Source organism: Crocodylus porosus, unplaced genomic scaffold (assembly GCF_001723895.1).
Source record: "Crocodylus porosus isolate Cpor-Errol unplaced genomic scaffold, CroPor_comp1, whole genome shotgun sequence".
Classification (NCBI taxonomy): Eukaryota; Metazoa; Chordata; order Crocodylia; family Crocodylidae; genus Crocodylus; species Crocodylus porosus.
In genome coordinates, this window is record NW_017728912.1 from 21,908,722 (window position 1) to 21,925,426 (window position 16,705).

The following is a 16,705-nucleotide window of genomic DNA, read 5'->3' on the forward strand; positions in this document are numbered from 1 at the left end:
TAAGTGGTGTTTCGGTTTAATAATGGAAAAATATAGATTTGGGGTACTTTTAAAAAAAATCCCAAATTTTTGGTTAAGTCAGAGAAAACTAGGATCCCTGGTGATGAGGCCTGGCAATGGTAGCATAGCATCTCTCCACCCACTCTCTCATTACCCCGTACCTTTTTGTGGAACCCCTGGTGACCTATCACAGAATTCCAGGGTTCAACAGAACACAGTTTGAAAACCACTGTTCTAAAACAATACCTCCAAAATGGCTTAGCACAAATTTTCCCTCTTGGAGGGAGGGGCACTTACATTATGACCAGGGACAGAAAATACACACAAACTAGTATAAGTGATTGGAAATTGGTTAAAATCTGTAACACAACAGAAGTTCATATGCACTCCTTTCAAAGTGGATGAAACCAGTTTAAGATAAACCTGGATGGATGTAGCATCAGACTTAAGGGTATAGACAGAAGTGCAGCTCCCCATGGTAAATGAGAACATCTTGCAGGAAGGGATCTGAGTTACAACAATCCCCAAAGCAAAAAGAAGTTCACTGTTGGTTCCAGAGGGAGAGGAATCTATCTGCTGGCTACCAGCCTGCAGCTGGTTTCCCCTAATGATGGCCTCTCTTCCCTGTGTGGCTACAAAGTTTCAAGAAAGGGAGGGGGAAAGAAGAACAAAAGGAACTCATTCTAGGGGTTCCCCAGTGGCACTGGAGGGTGGGATGGGTGAATTGGAGCCCCCCTGCCTAACAGGAGGGGACTTCAGTACACCCACCCCACTCTCCAGCAGGGGCTGAAGAAACCCCAGAATGCTCCTTTTCCCCCTCTGCTCCTTTTCCCCCTTTCCATTCTGAAAACAGCAAAAGGCTGGGAGGTAGTGCAGACACAAGTTACAGAAGACACTGTTTTGAAATGCCTTTATCTGAATCCTCATGCAATGAGGGTTCAGATTTTCACCCAAACAGCCATTTTTGAAGTGGTCTGCAGCTGTTCACTTGTGTTTGACCACAGCTACAAACTGCTTTCTGTGGCCAGATCAGGCAAAATGTTTCACTTCTGTCTGGGCCCTTCCTGATTTAGGTTAAATTAGCTTATTGAGCTTCTGTCCCAGATCCCCTTCAGATTCAAGTTAACTCACAGTCCCCCAGCATCCCAGGATGCTTTCCATCTCTCCCACAAATCCCCCCCCTGCAGGGTGGGTGGGCTAGCCTTGTCCCAAGCTGTCTATTCTAACCTAGCAGTGGTCTAGCACCCCCTGGCTTCTGGCCTTGGCCACTGCTAGCACGTGGCTGTATTTCCAGAATCAAAAGTGAATATCTGTTCATTTACTTATTGGTTCAATCTACACGATTTAGACCAATGGGGGAAGATTGAATCAATTCAGCCTCAGCTTTTTGACTGCTTGTACTTAGCGTATGGCTCTAAAGTCAGGTTTTTAAAAAATAGGAATGTAACCTGAGATTCTTATTCCCATATATATGCATCTGCTTGACTTTCTAAATTTCCGAGCACCCGGTATCTGTAGCTAAATTCAAAATGATTTTTCCTTTGCTTCATGGAGGCTAAAATACAACTCTTTAAACACATAATCCTTAAACACATTAAAGCATTGCCTGTTTGAGAAAAGAGCTTTGTAAGGAATTATGACATTAACTTGTAGATCTTTTCCACACTAAATTTAAAGTAGATAGTCTGAAAAACCTGCAACCAAGTAGAACAAATGTGATAATGTAGTGGGGGATCACCATGAATACACTGTCTTTGCTCTCCAAAAACTCTGGTTGACACTGTGAACTGTCTGCATACCTGTGGATGTTAGCCTGTCTACTTCGTTGATCATGTATGAGCTTGATTTTATCTTTCACTAAGTTTTTTCTCATCATGTCACATGAGCTTGTGATGTCTGGCTACTAAGATGTTGCATCATTCCTTTTCTTGAAAACAATTGATGTTGATTAACATTGTTTATACCATATTTTTGCACATACAACATGACCTGGAATATAATATTCACCTTGATTTTGCAAGGCAGAAGAAGAAAGTTCTTTTATTGTATTAACTAACTAAATAGCAGCAGATAGGAAACTGAGCTTGTTCATTGTTCTTCTCTCTGTGGATCACTGCAGATTTTACTTTTGATTTCACCAGTAAGCAACAGAACTTACTCTTACTGTATTTCTTGCATGTAATGCATAATTGAATTTCCAGCAGTTTTTTGTGGGGGGGGGGAAGGGGAGAGAAGGGGAAAGGTGTGTGTTATTCTTGTGATGTGAGAAAACATGATATTTTAATTACTTAGTAACCTTATTCCTTCTACTGTTCATTTATAATGGTGTGCAGACAAATTTATAATATTGTAGTACAATAATGGTACAACAAACTCAGAGGTATTGTTTTTCTTAGCAATAAAATATGAGGAGATGGGACATATCACACAGCTGATTTACTACACCAGAGAGGAGGAGGAGCATATACTCTTACTCAAATTAATTATGCTCTCAAGGCTCAGGCTTGTTCTATGTTGAAGTTAACAGGAATTGTATGTATGCATAGTGGCAACTTCTACTTAGGAATCTTACAACTATTGTAACAGGACTTGGGCTTCTCTATCAGAGAAAGTCCTGATAGCACAGAGGGGAAAGTTGCTACATACCGTACTCATTCACATTTGGTCACTAATATCAGTTTCAATGGGTACCCTTTTATCATCTCTCAGTATGTATAAAACAGTTTTATAAAGAGATAGTTTAATAAAAAGACTGCCAGTTTCTGGCCTCACCATTTCTATTGTTTTTTATTTCCTTTTTCAGAAAAAAGGAAAAGGGCATTCTTATGTAACCTGGAGTGTCTTTTCTTGCTCTGGAATGGAACTCTGTGGCCTATTCTTTATTTGCATATAAACTATAATAGCACTTCATTTCACTTACTGTTCTGGCAGTTTGAAAAATTCTCTCTTCAAACTTTTCCATCCTCTATGAAGATTTATGAGCATAAACAAACTTAAGTATTTTCCTTTGTGTAATCTATTATTATAAGTGTTGTCTTCAGAACTGTAAATGCCCTTATACCTTGTCCAGCAGCCCTTCTTACCACTATCATCAATGTCAAGTGAAAAATGTTCCCTGAACCAGGGTTACGTTTAAATAAAATGTAACAATAATAAATTCAAGAATAAACGCAGAAATCCTGTATAAACCTTCCTGACAAACTGCTGTAATGAGCTGGAAAGTACAGATGTTTTTCCACTAGGTTTGTTACAGTGTTTATTTTTAAATATATTTTTTTTAATCATGTTGTTTTTCTGTTGTAATTTCTGTAAAGCAGATGTGGCATTTTAGGCTTAAAGGCTTTTTTTTTTCTGATTTTGACAGCCAAGGCTTGAGGTTGCTTACACAGACACAAAAAGGCCTCATGCTAATGACATAATCAATATCCCATGAGTGGGAACTAAATGAGTGAAGAAACTTTCTATGGGGATTTTGCACTTTTGGTGTGTTAGCGATATGGCTTCTACCAGAAGTTTAGTTACTGGATCTACACATGACATGCTATCCCATAGCCCAGTCCCAAAACTGGATGGAATGGGTCACGTCAGCTACACTCAGCAGCAGCAGCTTCAGGCCCAGTACATACATGAACAACTGGTGCTGAGTACAAATATTACACATAATTTGAAATTTAATTCTTCCCCCTAGGAATCATTAACACACACAAAAGCTCTGAATTGGGTCAAGTTAGTTCCCATTTTTTATTTTCTAACTTGACTATTTACATGGTACATCAATTACAATGTCAGACTCAGATTTGGCATTCAGGGAACAGTCATCAGCAAACAGAAGATTGTGAACAGTCACTTCCTGTAACTTCTTCACCTGTAGCATCCTCAAATTGAAGAGTTTGCCATCAGTAAGTGATATCAATCCCAGTGTCACAGTCATGAAAGGCATCTGTAAGCATAGCAGAGAACATCAAACTGAAGAGAGTTGTGGCCAACACACAGCCCTGTTTGACTCCACTGGCGGCTGGGAATGGTTCAGATGACTCATCATCATCCACAATGGGAGCGAGCATGCCATCATGGAATTACCAAACCATTGCAATGAATTTCTCTGGGCAACCAAATTTTGTCATGATCTTGCCTCAGTCAACATACAATACTGAAGGTGTACAAAGCAATTGTGTTGCCAGTCCTGATACATGCATGTGAAACCTGGATGGTGTATGAACGCCATACTATGAAGCTGAACCACTTTCACATAAGCTGTCTGAGGAAACTGATGAGCATAAGATGGCAAAACAAGGTCCTAGGCACTGAGGTTCTCTTACATGGGCAGGTATTCCAAGCATCCACACTCTGTTGATGAAATCACTGATGAGATGGGCAACTGCCAAATAAGATCTTTTACGGTGAATTAAAGAAGGGAAAGTGCTCTCAGGGAGGCCAAAAGAAATGCTTCAAGAACTCCCTCGAATCATCCTTGAAACATTTCAACATTGACCCCAAGTCTTGGGAAGATCTTGCTTATGATCATTCCACCTGGCAAAGCCTCATCCATGCTGGAGCTACCATCTATGAACAGAAAGAACTGCCGCGACAGAGCAGAAATTCAAACAGCATAAATCTCACAACAGCAGCACGCCCTCTGTTGATCAAGCAACCCAAAGCAGCTTCTCTTGCTCCGTGTGCGATAGACAGTTCAAGGCACAAATTGGCCTGATCAGCGATTCACGTGTTCACAGAAACCAAACCAACCAGTGATGTCATGGTCATCTTTGAATTTGAAGGACAAACAACACACCCTTTCACATACTTTACTATGGTTTTCCCTGAAAATATATGTATATGATGCAAGATGACCCTTATTATGGATGATGCACAGACTGGTATGAAATTGTTTCTAGCACACCTTTGTTTGTCTGCTTTTGAAGGCAGTGGTTGTCTTCTATGATGTGAACATACAGTGCTCAGCTGGGGTTCCAGTTTCAGTCATTGCCTTTAGATGTTGCTACCCTAGTAAAAATAACAATCATAGCAATATCTAGCTGCATCTTCCTTCCACATGGACTTCCAAATCCTTTGTCCTTTAAACTGCCCCTTTTTGTTGTATAACAGAGATAAGCATGTCTGGATATGCTTTCTAAAAATTGATAGCAACCATTCCTATTTACTTTCAGAGAATTCAATCCAATCTCTGGGCAATGCTTGTTTACTGTTCAATCCTCTCTGATACTTCTCTAGTATTTTTTTCCTAAACTGCCACAGATCACCTCAGACCTGCTTGGAAAGTTAACTTACTTGGTAAATGGCTCTCTGCATGCCTGCTTGCCAACAGAGAGCTCCCCATGGGAGAAGTCCCATGAGGAAGCAAAGCAGTACATTTTATGCTTATGTGCTCAGGTTAATGTGGGCAAGTGCCAGAAGAAACCACCCCCCCCCCCCGATTTCAGGGGTAAATACTGTGAAATGTTCTACCTGAAAGGAATCTTCCCTTTCTAGCTAACCTGATGATGTTAGTAAAAGAAGTTAATTTAAAACACACACATTAATCTTCAACCAGATGGTCAATGCAACACAGATTACAAGGCTTGAATATTCCAGGAATCATCATTTGTCTCAGTTTGTTAAATGACAGAGTACTGTTTTTTATGAGTAACAGCAGTAGTATCTCATGCAAGCTTTCTGCTCTGCCACTGGTTAAATGCTATTCATCAAATACATTCTTCAACAATTTTTTTCTGTTTTTTGACCGTCTCTTCTTAGCACCTTTATTTTACCTATCCATATGTTTACACGGCTTCTTTCTGTGCCTCCAAGCAATCTATTGCAAGATCGTTTGTACCATTACAATTTGATTGTGTCAGTTGCTGAAAACTTTCTGCCATGAACTCAGCACTGTTACCTCTATTGGAAATCAAGGAGCCCAGTACCTTACAGGGAACACAGCATATCACACAACTGAACCCTTTAACATTTCTGTGCTAGGAAGGCTGTAGAGCCACACTATGGCACGTGGAGTTGTAGAAGGAAATCTGCCTTGGGGAGGTAGGATTCTTCTTTGAGCTCCATTTACAGAGGGGAGACCACCATGTATCTACTATGCTAGTAATCCTGAATACTTGACCATACTTCATATCGTTTGGGATCCTATGACCCCAGCTGACTTCCTGCCCTTCGGGCAGGTGGCCAGACTCGATGATCTTCCGAGGTCCCTTCCAGCCCTAATGTTTATGAAATCTATGAAATCATATGCCTATACTACATGAAATATGAAGGATGGTCAACTATTCAGGATGGTAACACAGGACTTTAAAACCCAGATTCAATTACCTGTTCTGCCACCTGCATCTTTTATTACCTAAGGCAGGTCACCCAGTGTGTAAAAAGATATGGTCTTTGTGCCACCATAAAAATTCTTATGATGCCACAAAGGCCAAGCAAATAGACATCAATGACTCTTCTTACACAATAAATGCCCACAATCAGTGGCTGAGACATAGGTGGTATGAATTCGTGCCACTAGTTTGCAGTGGATGTCTGTTTGCTTTAAGGCGGGAGAGTGCAGGAAGCCCAGAACTGCCCACACTCTCTTACTGCCCTGAGCAGTTGCTCTTGGGGCTGCAGCATGGATCCTGCTCTTGGGGCTGAGGTGTGGATCCTCTACACCCCAAGAATAAGAATTTCCAAGTATGCAAGATTGGCCCCCTGAAGTCCAATAAGTGCCTGTCTGGGTCCCCCCATTTGGGATTCCCTGGGCATGCGTCCCCACAAACAGGCAAATCCCAGGATTCCCTACCAGTAGAGAGGTGCCTGGACTTGGGGCACACCACTACAAATGGTGAACCCTGGGTTTCCCCATGTGCAGAGAGGAGGTCCAAGTGTTGTCTCACAGCATCAGGCCCCTTTTGCTTCTAAGAGGGATAATATGTGCAGTCTATTTCATCCAATGAAGTGGATCAGCTGTTCCAGGACACATCCTGGCACAGCTGACCTGCTTTATTTGCCAACATCTATTTATACCCTCAGAAACTCTATGTGCCTGTTTTTCCATTTGTAAAATGGGGATATAGCACCACCCTACCTGGCAGGAATGTTGTGGCATTAAATTTAGTGCAAATGTCAAATCCTATGGTGATAGGTCCATTCTAAGTACCTCAAGAGCTAAACTGCTCAGCACTACTGTCTCAAAGGTAGGCAACATTGTTGGCAACAGAAATATATCATGAAAATTCAGTTTTGGTTTAATTGTACAGAATTTCAATATTGTACAAAATTTCAATAAGATGAGGACAGGAGAAGTTAATTACAATTTATATGCCATCAAGTGCCAATAGTAGCCCAATCTGTGCATATTAAAATAATGTAAAGACTTTAATTAGTTCAACTTTCATTTCTTTTTTGCATTCCTTTTTTTAAAAGTCCACCAAAGACATGACCAAGCATAATATAAGGTTAACTTTCTAGGTTAATTTGCCATACACTGTAAATTCTTTTGCTGATGACATAAAGGGGTAATGTCAGCTAGTAGAACAGGGTGGGCAAAATCCAGCCTACAAGCCAAATCCAGCCTGCTGAGGGATTTTATCCATCCAAGCATGGGAGGCAGCAGAGGCCATGGCATGTGCAGCTAGTCCTGCCAACCCTGGGCCACAGCAGAGCCAGCCTGGTGGTTGGACTCCATTTTCTGGCAGCTCTGCCAGCAGTGGCTCCTCTTAGATGCCACAGCCGTTGAACCCACCACCAACCCTGCTGTCCAGGCACCATGGCCCACCTGCCTTGCACCCACCACTGGGGGCAGGACCTGTGCAGGCAGGGCATGTGGCTGGGTGGCTGGGTTCCAGGCATGTGGGGAGCAGCATCTGAGAATAAGATGGGCAGGTGGGGCTGGGAAAACCCTGGGATCTTGGAGCAGTGCTAGCACGGGGTCAGGCCTGGGACAGAGCTGCGATCCACTGCCCCTGTAATGGGTGCTGATTCTGCAGGCGGGGAGTGGATTGTGGCTCTGCCTCAGCCTCATGCTGTCACTGCCCCACGTTCCTGAACAGTGCAAGCCCAGAACAGAGCCCTGGTTCTCTGGACAGGGTCATGAAGGCAGAAGATCACAGATCTATCCTTGTCCTGGCCCTGCACTATGACTTCCCCATGATCCCAGGATCTTCATGGATACTGGCCAGGAACTGTGCAGACAGGACTCATGGCCAGGCAGATGACAAGCTGCATCTGGGGCCGGGGCTGGGATCTTGTGGCAGTAACATCACAGAGCTGGGGCAGAGCTGTGATCTGAGATTTTTTTATGGCAGGAGACAAATACAAATCTTTTAAGATATGTCTATGGGAAAAAATGTAAATTTGAGAACAGTAATACTTTATTTTCAATGCCCATCTTTTATCATATTTTAAGTATTATAAAACAGGACCTCCAAACTCCTTGCAATGTGTCATTTGAAAGCAATTGCAGAAGCTTGACTTATTCAAATTGTACCATTGTGGCTTATGTTTTCAATAAAGGCAAAATCCTCAGTCCTTAGTCTTTGCTAAGGGAAAACTCCCACTGAAGTCTCCACTACAACCAGCATCACTGCAGCTGAAGCTACCAAATAGCCTTAAAGCTTACATCACTGAATAAAATATCAAAAGCAATAGATGTTGGTTGAACCTGGGAATGTCACTTAGAATTAAAGTCTTTTTTCTTTTCAGATAACCATATAACTTTCTAAAAGATATAACACAGGAAAACATTAAAATAATCTGTTAAATAAAAAAAATCACATTTATTCATATATACTTTAGCATACAATGCTTTAAGACCATATGGGAAACAGCTGATAATTTTACTAGGGTATTATTTCAATGTGGATCGTATTAAAGACATAGGGTCCCCTTCGTAAAAACTATAGATACCACTAAGCCTAAAATAGGGTATTTCCTGTTTATTTCAGGTTAAATCAAAATCAGAGCCCAATTTTCTTCTATTTTCCATTCTGAAATCTTTGCTCCATCACAGTTGGGAAGAAAGCAAACTATTAAATGGGTACTCAGTACAAAACGGAAAGGAGCCATAGTGAGAAATATGGCAGTACAGTTCTATGCATAAAGATAATGTTGTCTTTAGCAGGGTAAGAGAAAGAAGTTAGGTGAGCTTACCTTCAGTTTTACTTTTACCTACTGCTTTACTTTCTGAGTCTGTAAAGTGAAGCCAACAATATCTATCATGAAATTAAATATTAGCTACTGCTTCCAACATTCCTTGAGCGCAGGGTCATAGGTTTTCCAAACTGGGTGGCCCAAAGTGACTCTCTTAACTGTATGCTATACCTGAGGCCAGATTTTCAATGATTATCCAGAAATTTCCATTGGTCACTTTTGAAATCAGGTCACTTAGGTTGTGTGTATATGAAACAGGGGCCCTAAATTGAAGCGGTGGGTTTTCTGGCAGTCCTGGGGGGGAACCACAACTGTAGAGGGAAGCACCGTGCCCCCACACAGCTCAGGCAGGCTCCGGGGGCGGGGAAAAAGATCAGGCTTGCTGCTTTCTTTTTTTTTCTTGGGTGGAGCCTGCCTTCCTGGGCTGCTCTCATGCTGCCTGCACAGGCTTCCTGCAGAGCCCCTGAGGTGCACGGAGCCCAGTGCTTTGTTCCATGGCTGTAGGGCAGCAAACTAAAATTCCTCTGAGGAGTTTCAGTTTACTGCGCCCCAAGTCATTTAAGGTGCATTACGCCACCAAATTTGCAACAGGGGCTGGAATTACTGCACCATATGCTGCCGATAAGTGCAAATACCAATGCCCCTAAAGAAGTGCAAAAGCATTTAACCTGCTTTAAAGTGTTGTTCACACATGTCCCTCATTTCATTTACACATGGCCTTAAATATTTAAAAGAGGAAAATGGTATATTTACACACACAAAAAATTGCCCTTATCTATAAGTGATTCTCTGTTACTTGTTTTGTATGATAATGAAGTGGGGAGAAATCACCTGTGCCCCATATTCCAGATCCTTGTATCTTAAGTAACTGAATTTGAAGAAAGCGCCATATGCCCCTGCCTTGTACGTTATTTATTTGTAAGGTGGAAAAACATGATGGTACCAGCATCTTGAATTAAGCACAATGTACATGCACACCTGCCATGTCACACACGTCTGCACAGCTATACAGTGGGAAGGCAGAGCAACTAGGCCACCTACAACATTTTTTTCTAATTATTTTAACAAAAACAAAGAGAGTGAGTGATTTGGAATGCTTCACTGAAAAGATAACCTGTTTCACCAACTTTCTTCTTTCCTTTCATTTTATCTGTTTATTTTATTTACTCAACTTCTTTCTCTTATCCTCCTAACCACTACATTGCTCATCAAAATGGGGGGAAAAATAACCAACCAAGCAAAACCCCTCATGCTATGTTTTGTTAGCTCAACTCAATGTTTTTGTATGACTGAATAAAACTACTTTTTAAAAAGAAAAGCTGTCCAGCCAGGGAAGCAAAGAGCAGATTTTGAAAGATGCATGAGGACTAAGAACAAAGGTTCCTCATTTGATTGTTCATCTAAGACCTGTATGGATACACTGTGGAGAAAGAACATACTGTCACGGACAAAAGCTATCACATACATCCAGCAGGTGAGGCATTGTACATGGAGTCTAGAGACCTGGGTAGAGATTTTACTAAACCCAAACTTCCATGACAAAGTATTGGGGGGTGGGGGGGGCGATGTTAGGCTTAGGCTTAGGCTTAGGCTTAGGGTTGAAGGGGGGTCAAATAATTCCTCTGGTACAGATACTACATAAGGAACCTTTAGGCTGCTCTGTGTAGGCCTTTTTGCAACTCCCAAGGTGACTGATTAATTATCTAGCTTCTAATTTCAAAAGTTTCATTCATGATAAGTTGAGCTTTAGGGCAATATGATTTTCAAAAACAGCCTAATAGTCTAGATATAATATTCCAATATAATATGATTATATTAGTGTTAATTAAGTAGAATACAACTACGTTATTTCTCAATATGCTTATAAATTTCTTGTACTGTTATCAAAAATAACATGTAAGCTCTGATTCCCTTATTCAGCAAAAAGGCCATCAAAGGAAGGGGGGCCTATTATTTAGAGTATTAGCTTAGGACTATACATCTGTGTTCAGTTCCCTGGCTTCACAGGACATTGTTTGTGTTATTTAGGAAAAAGGGCCTAATCCAAATTGACTTTGGAAGGCCACTGAAATACCTAAAAGTTGGGCAATTTGTCCCTTGGTGGGTCATCCAGATTGACAGATCTAGGCATCTAGGATCCCTGTACACAGAAAGAAGAGAACTAGACACTTCCCATGGGCAGCCCAGTGTGCCTAAGGGCAATAGGCAATGTGTGGGATAGTACGAGCCTCTCCAGATTTCTGTGCAGACAGCAAGGCATGGGGTGTGAGGTTGCAGCCTTGCCAGAGCCAGTGTCCAGCAGCAGGGAGGGTGGCAGCAGTGGCAGTGGTGCAGAGTTATGCCCCCTTCCCACTCTCAACACATATGTATAATCTATGCTAGGGCCTGATCAGAGAGGCATGTGGGAAGTGCAAAGGACAAAGATATACATCTCCTTAGAACTTATGGGTGCTGACAGATGTGCAGCTCCACACTTGTAACTCATGGCACTTCACAGAAAGCACCATGAGTTATACTGAACCACACTCCCCAGATTTGGATCTGGTCTTAGATGTACAAAAAATATCTAACTCTTGTTTGAAACACCTACATCCAAAACTGCTATTCTTAAAACTCCACTTAGGTATACACTAGAAGCACGTAAAATAAGCAGCTAGGTTTTCAGCATAAATTCTACCACAAAACTAATGTTCTGATTCTGGGAAAGCCCAGATGTGTCTCTCTATTGACAAAGCCCACAAGCTCAGAATCAAAAACTAGGCATTCTTCTGGCTATGTGACCTTGGAGACCTGATCCAGGAGACATTCTCACAGCATGCCTAACAAATCTGACTCTGTACAAAATAGTGACAGAAAAGGAAGACCCTAGTCAACTGAACCATTTCATCATTTCATATTAAATATTCTTTGGGACTTAGGACTCCCTCAAGCCTGTAGTGATCTCTGGGTTCATTAAGCAGGCATATGTGAATAAGATAAACTAAACAATAAACTTCAATTGTGGAGCAGCAAGCAACTTCTGCAGACCCTTTGTCTAACTCTTTGGCTTCACTGAGGGTCTGCCCAGCCACTAGGGCCACATGGCAGGGTGCAGGAATTTGGCATTCACTTTAGCACGTGTAGACACCTGTCAAAAATTGCTTAATGCACATTAAATTTAGTCACACTTAAATGCATGTGTAGACATGCCCACAGAGCACTAGTCCCTCTCTGGATTTAAGTCTTAGCCTTATTTGTTGTTCAGTTCCATTTCTGTAAGACTGAAGGTGCAAAATAAATTAAATGTACACTCAATGAAAAAAAAATACTTTAGATTGTTGGTTTTTCATTTCAAGAGTCCTAGGCTTAATTGCAGTGACTTTTTCACTGTCAGTCTAATAGGCTCAGCCTTTAATAGAAGAGTATTAGATATTCAGGAACTGTGGGAATAAGAGGTATCTCAGATAGGCAAGATAGCCCTTAAATATGACTAGTGACAGACGTAAGCAACTATGAATACAAGAACATAAGAAGTGCAATACTGGGTAAGATCAGTGCTGTATCTAGACTGGTATCTTGTCTCCAACAGTGGATGCTATACAGGGAGAGCGCTGAACTAGCTATTTCCAGAGTGATCTATCCCATTTTCAATAACCGCCCTGGCGGAAACATCTCCAACAATTCTGTTCAACAGCCATTAATAAATCTATCATCAATGACTTTATCTAGTCCCTTTTTGAACCTGGCTATGCTAGCTGCCTCAACTCCGTCCTGTAGCAATGAATTCCATGTTAACTACATGTTGCTTTCTCTTGTTAATTTTAAACCACTCTCCTACTAATTTCAGCAGGTGCTCCCTAGTTTCAGTGCTTCTCTGATTTGGAGTATAAAATGAAAATGGACTCTTACAACTACAGTATTTTCCAGTAAAGGAAAAACTATCAGCTATATAAAAATGTCCAGACAGCTTCACATACCGATACTAAAGTTCTTCAGCAAATAACAGCAACACACAACAAAATGTGTTTTCTATTGTGTTATATACAGCTCCAATATTTAGACTAATTCTGCTTGACATTTTTCACTTTATATCGTTACTTTTTTCATCAAAACAGAAAAAAGTTATAATAAGATTGATCCCCCTGAGAAACATTGCTCCAGTGTGAAGAATTTGAATCAAGAACCTTGGCCAACGTACAAATACAATATAATAAAATATAACACGTTGTTATCCCTGTTTTCCCACCCAACCCATCTTTATTTTGTAGAAGGTAGTCCTCTGTTTAATTTTTCCTATGACTGTAGGCTATGCTTTAAAATAATTTCATTGTAAAAAGAGCTGAATATTCTCTTTTGGTCTTGCTTTTTCTGTCAGTTAGCTGCTGTGAGGTTGTATGTATACTGATAGAGAACATACATCCCTACTCTAATTATGTCAGCTAAGTTTTAAAAGTAAGGCATAATATGACCTAAGCATGAATACAAAAGCTAATTTTATCTTCACACTGTAGATTTTTCCTCATAAAACTGTTTAGCCTAATTCTGATCTGTCTCCTCATAACTGAACTAGCCTTTTCTTTAAGGGCAACAGGTCTTTAAGAACCTATATCAGCTGCCTGCCAGTCATTTAAGGAAGAAACAATTCTACTGGAGGCACTAATGTCTTTGTGCATGTGGAGTCGTAATTCCATCTGCAGGGAGGTGTAGAATAAATAAATGACACAGAAGTGTGGGCAAGAGATCAGTTCATTTCCTGAACAAGTCATTTAAATAAGATTCAGCACAAAGGCTTTAAAGTAGTCATAGCAGTAGTGTGTAAAGAGGTTAATACATTTTTTTCCTATTATATTATTAAGACTTTTTTTGAATCAGTGGCTACTGTTGCTGAAAAGACCCCTTCAGAGTAGCCCATACATGTAAAATCAGGTAGACTTACAGATTTTTATGGGTGCCCCAGCTACACTGACAGTTGTAGCATAAAGAGAGTTCCCACTTCAGCTTTTCATCTAGGAAGATGAAAACATATAGTTATATGTTTGATACTGGAACTGAAAGCTACTAGGTTGCATGCAATATTCTGATTACTAGAGAACTTTTGTTTTCAGATCTTCTGCCATTTTTATCTATGTGGTTTTAACAATATCATAAGATTGGCTGTTTGCATTTAATTTCCTGTTGTAATTTTTAAAGTTAAAAGTAGGAAAAGAGGAGGAAACAGAAATAAAACGCAAATGCCACACGCAGAACTGTTCACTAAGTGTCATATGTGCCACTGGCCAACTGCCAGTAGCTGTATCCTTAAAGTGCACAGTGCTTGAAGAAGCAGTTAGGTAAACCTTGAAAAGTCTACACTCTGAAATAAATGCACATGCATATAAAATATGCATGCATGCTTTATTTCTTTTCACACACTGAATGACCCAGCACATGTTCTTCAGGTAATTTATATCCATTTATTTTGGCCTTATCCTCCAGCATGCTGTGTGCCATTGGCTCCCACTCCTAATGATAGCAAAGAGGGTTTTGAGAACTCTCCATCTGACTCTTTTTAAAATCTAGTTTTAGTCTATAAATTACCAAAAATGAACTCATTACCCATTATCAAAAATGGATATTAAAGAATTAGAGCATGGTAATGGAAGGGCATTGAAGATAAGAAACATGGAAAAACACCTCTTATAATCAGATTGACCTTTTTTTTTTACCTTGAAAGAAGATGAATAAGAGGGGGCACACTAACAGTCTTTCACTAAATGAAAGGCCTAGAGAAGACAGGCTGGGAGTTTCTCTTATCCCCATGCCTTGGTTGAGAAAAAGAGGATTGTCAATTAAACTGAAAGGTGGTAAATTCAAAACTAATAAAAGGAAATGGTTTTTCAAACAATACCATATTTACTTGAATCCAAGGCAAAGTTTTCTTTCTCCAGTCAAGATTAGGAGGGAAAAACCATTTTAGATTTGAGTATAGCCAGGGGTAGGCAGCATCTCAGCTCTGGCTTCAGCTCTGGGCTTGAGACTGAAGCTGAAGCTGAAGCTGAAGCTGAGTCACCACTTGTCCCTGGCAGGGATGATTTGTGTGGAGGGAGAGAGAGCTCACAATAGTGGGGGGAATGCAGGAAAAACCACAAGGTAGGGGTGGGTGGAATGCAAGGGAGACCTACAGTGAGGCTGGGAGGCATGGGGGAGATTGCATAGCTTGCCAACACCCTCCTCCCCGCCATTTACCTCCAGTTCCAGCTCTGGATGGGTGCCCACGCAAGGCTTCTGATAATCCTTGGAGCAGAGTGATAGCTGAGGATCTGGGGGGAGCAGCCAGAAGAATTGCTGTTTTCAGGTTAGAGCCCCACTGCACATGGGAGAGATCCCATGGGGAGTTTGCTCATGTTTCTAAGATAAAAATGTTTGAAAAAGATTGTATTTATAGTTTATAATGTATTAAGGAAACACTGCTATTCCCTTTCCGCCAAAAAATTCCCATATGAGCAATAACCAAGAATATACATTTTCAGATAAAATGAGATTATTTTAACCATCAGCAACTCAGAAAGTACAAACAAGAAGATATTTAACTAGCTTTTGTGTCTTAACCAGAAATTTGCCACTGTGTGGGTGCACCTACACATGCATTTATTCCAGCCAAGATTTACTCTGTGCAGTAGCTTTCTGGTTTAGGGAGATTTCCTGTGAAGTAAGAATGTGCACATGTAGACCCATGTGCTTACTTCACAGTAAACTATGTTAATTGACCGTTAAACGTCCTGTGTAGGCATACCCAGTAAGAAAGAATGCAAGACATCATTTGGAATCATGCATTGTGAGGAAGATCAGGACTCTCTGGTACTTCCTGTCAACATTGGCCCCTATGGTTAGCCCACTAGCACGTAAGTCCAATAATTAACAACTCCAGTGTTGATGTTGTAATGATCCTTTCTCGCAATTTTTACTGTACATTATCTAATTAACCTCCTCCTTATAGTGCCTTTTTACCCCAAAGTCTAATCTAATGTTTCCCTTTGGGAATTTTTCAGTCTGCCAAATAGTACTCACTGCTTTGCAACAGTAGGTTAACATTTTGTCCTCCCAATCCAAAACGTTTTCTTCAAAATATTCCATAAACTGTTGTAAGCCAATGCCAGAATAAAATCAGATATCCATGACTATGTTCTTCCAAATACTAAATCAGATTTTTTTCTGCTAAATGATGGTAGTGGCAATTGGCAATTTGTTTTCATTTTGTATACTACTTAGTTGCATAATATGCATTACACACATGTATTTTTTTCCAAATACAGATTTGAATTTTCACAGTGGGATTGATTGTGAGCCTTCTATTCAAGTTGAACAGTAACTTTTGTTTGGTTGTTAAGTGCAAGTTTGACTTTAAGTTCCATTTCTGAAGTAAGCTGCAAACCAGGATATCAAAACTGTATTTCATCTCAAAACTTAGTGTTCTGTAAATATGCAAGATAATGCAGGAAAAGGGAAAACACAGAAACTATTTATAATTACTCTATGTGTTTATATTAACATACTCACTTCCTACAAAAAGGGCAATTTAAGCACAGTTTCATCTGAAATATCTTTCTGTGAA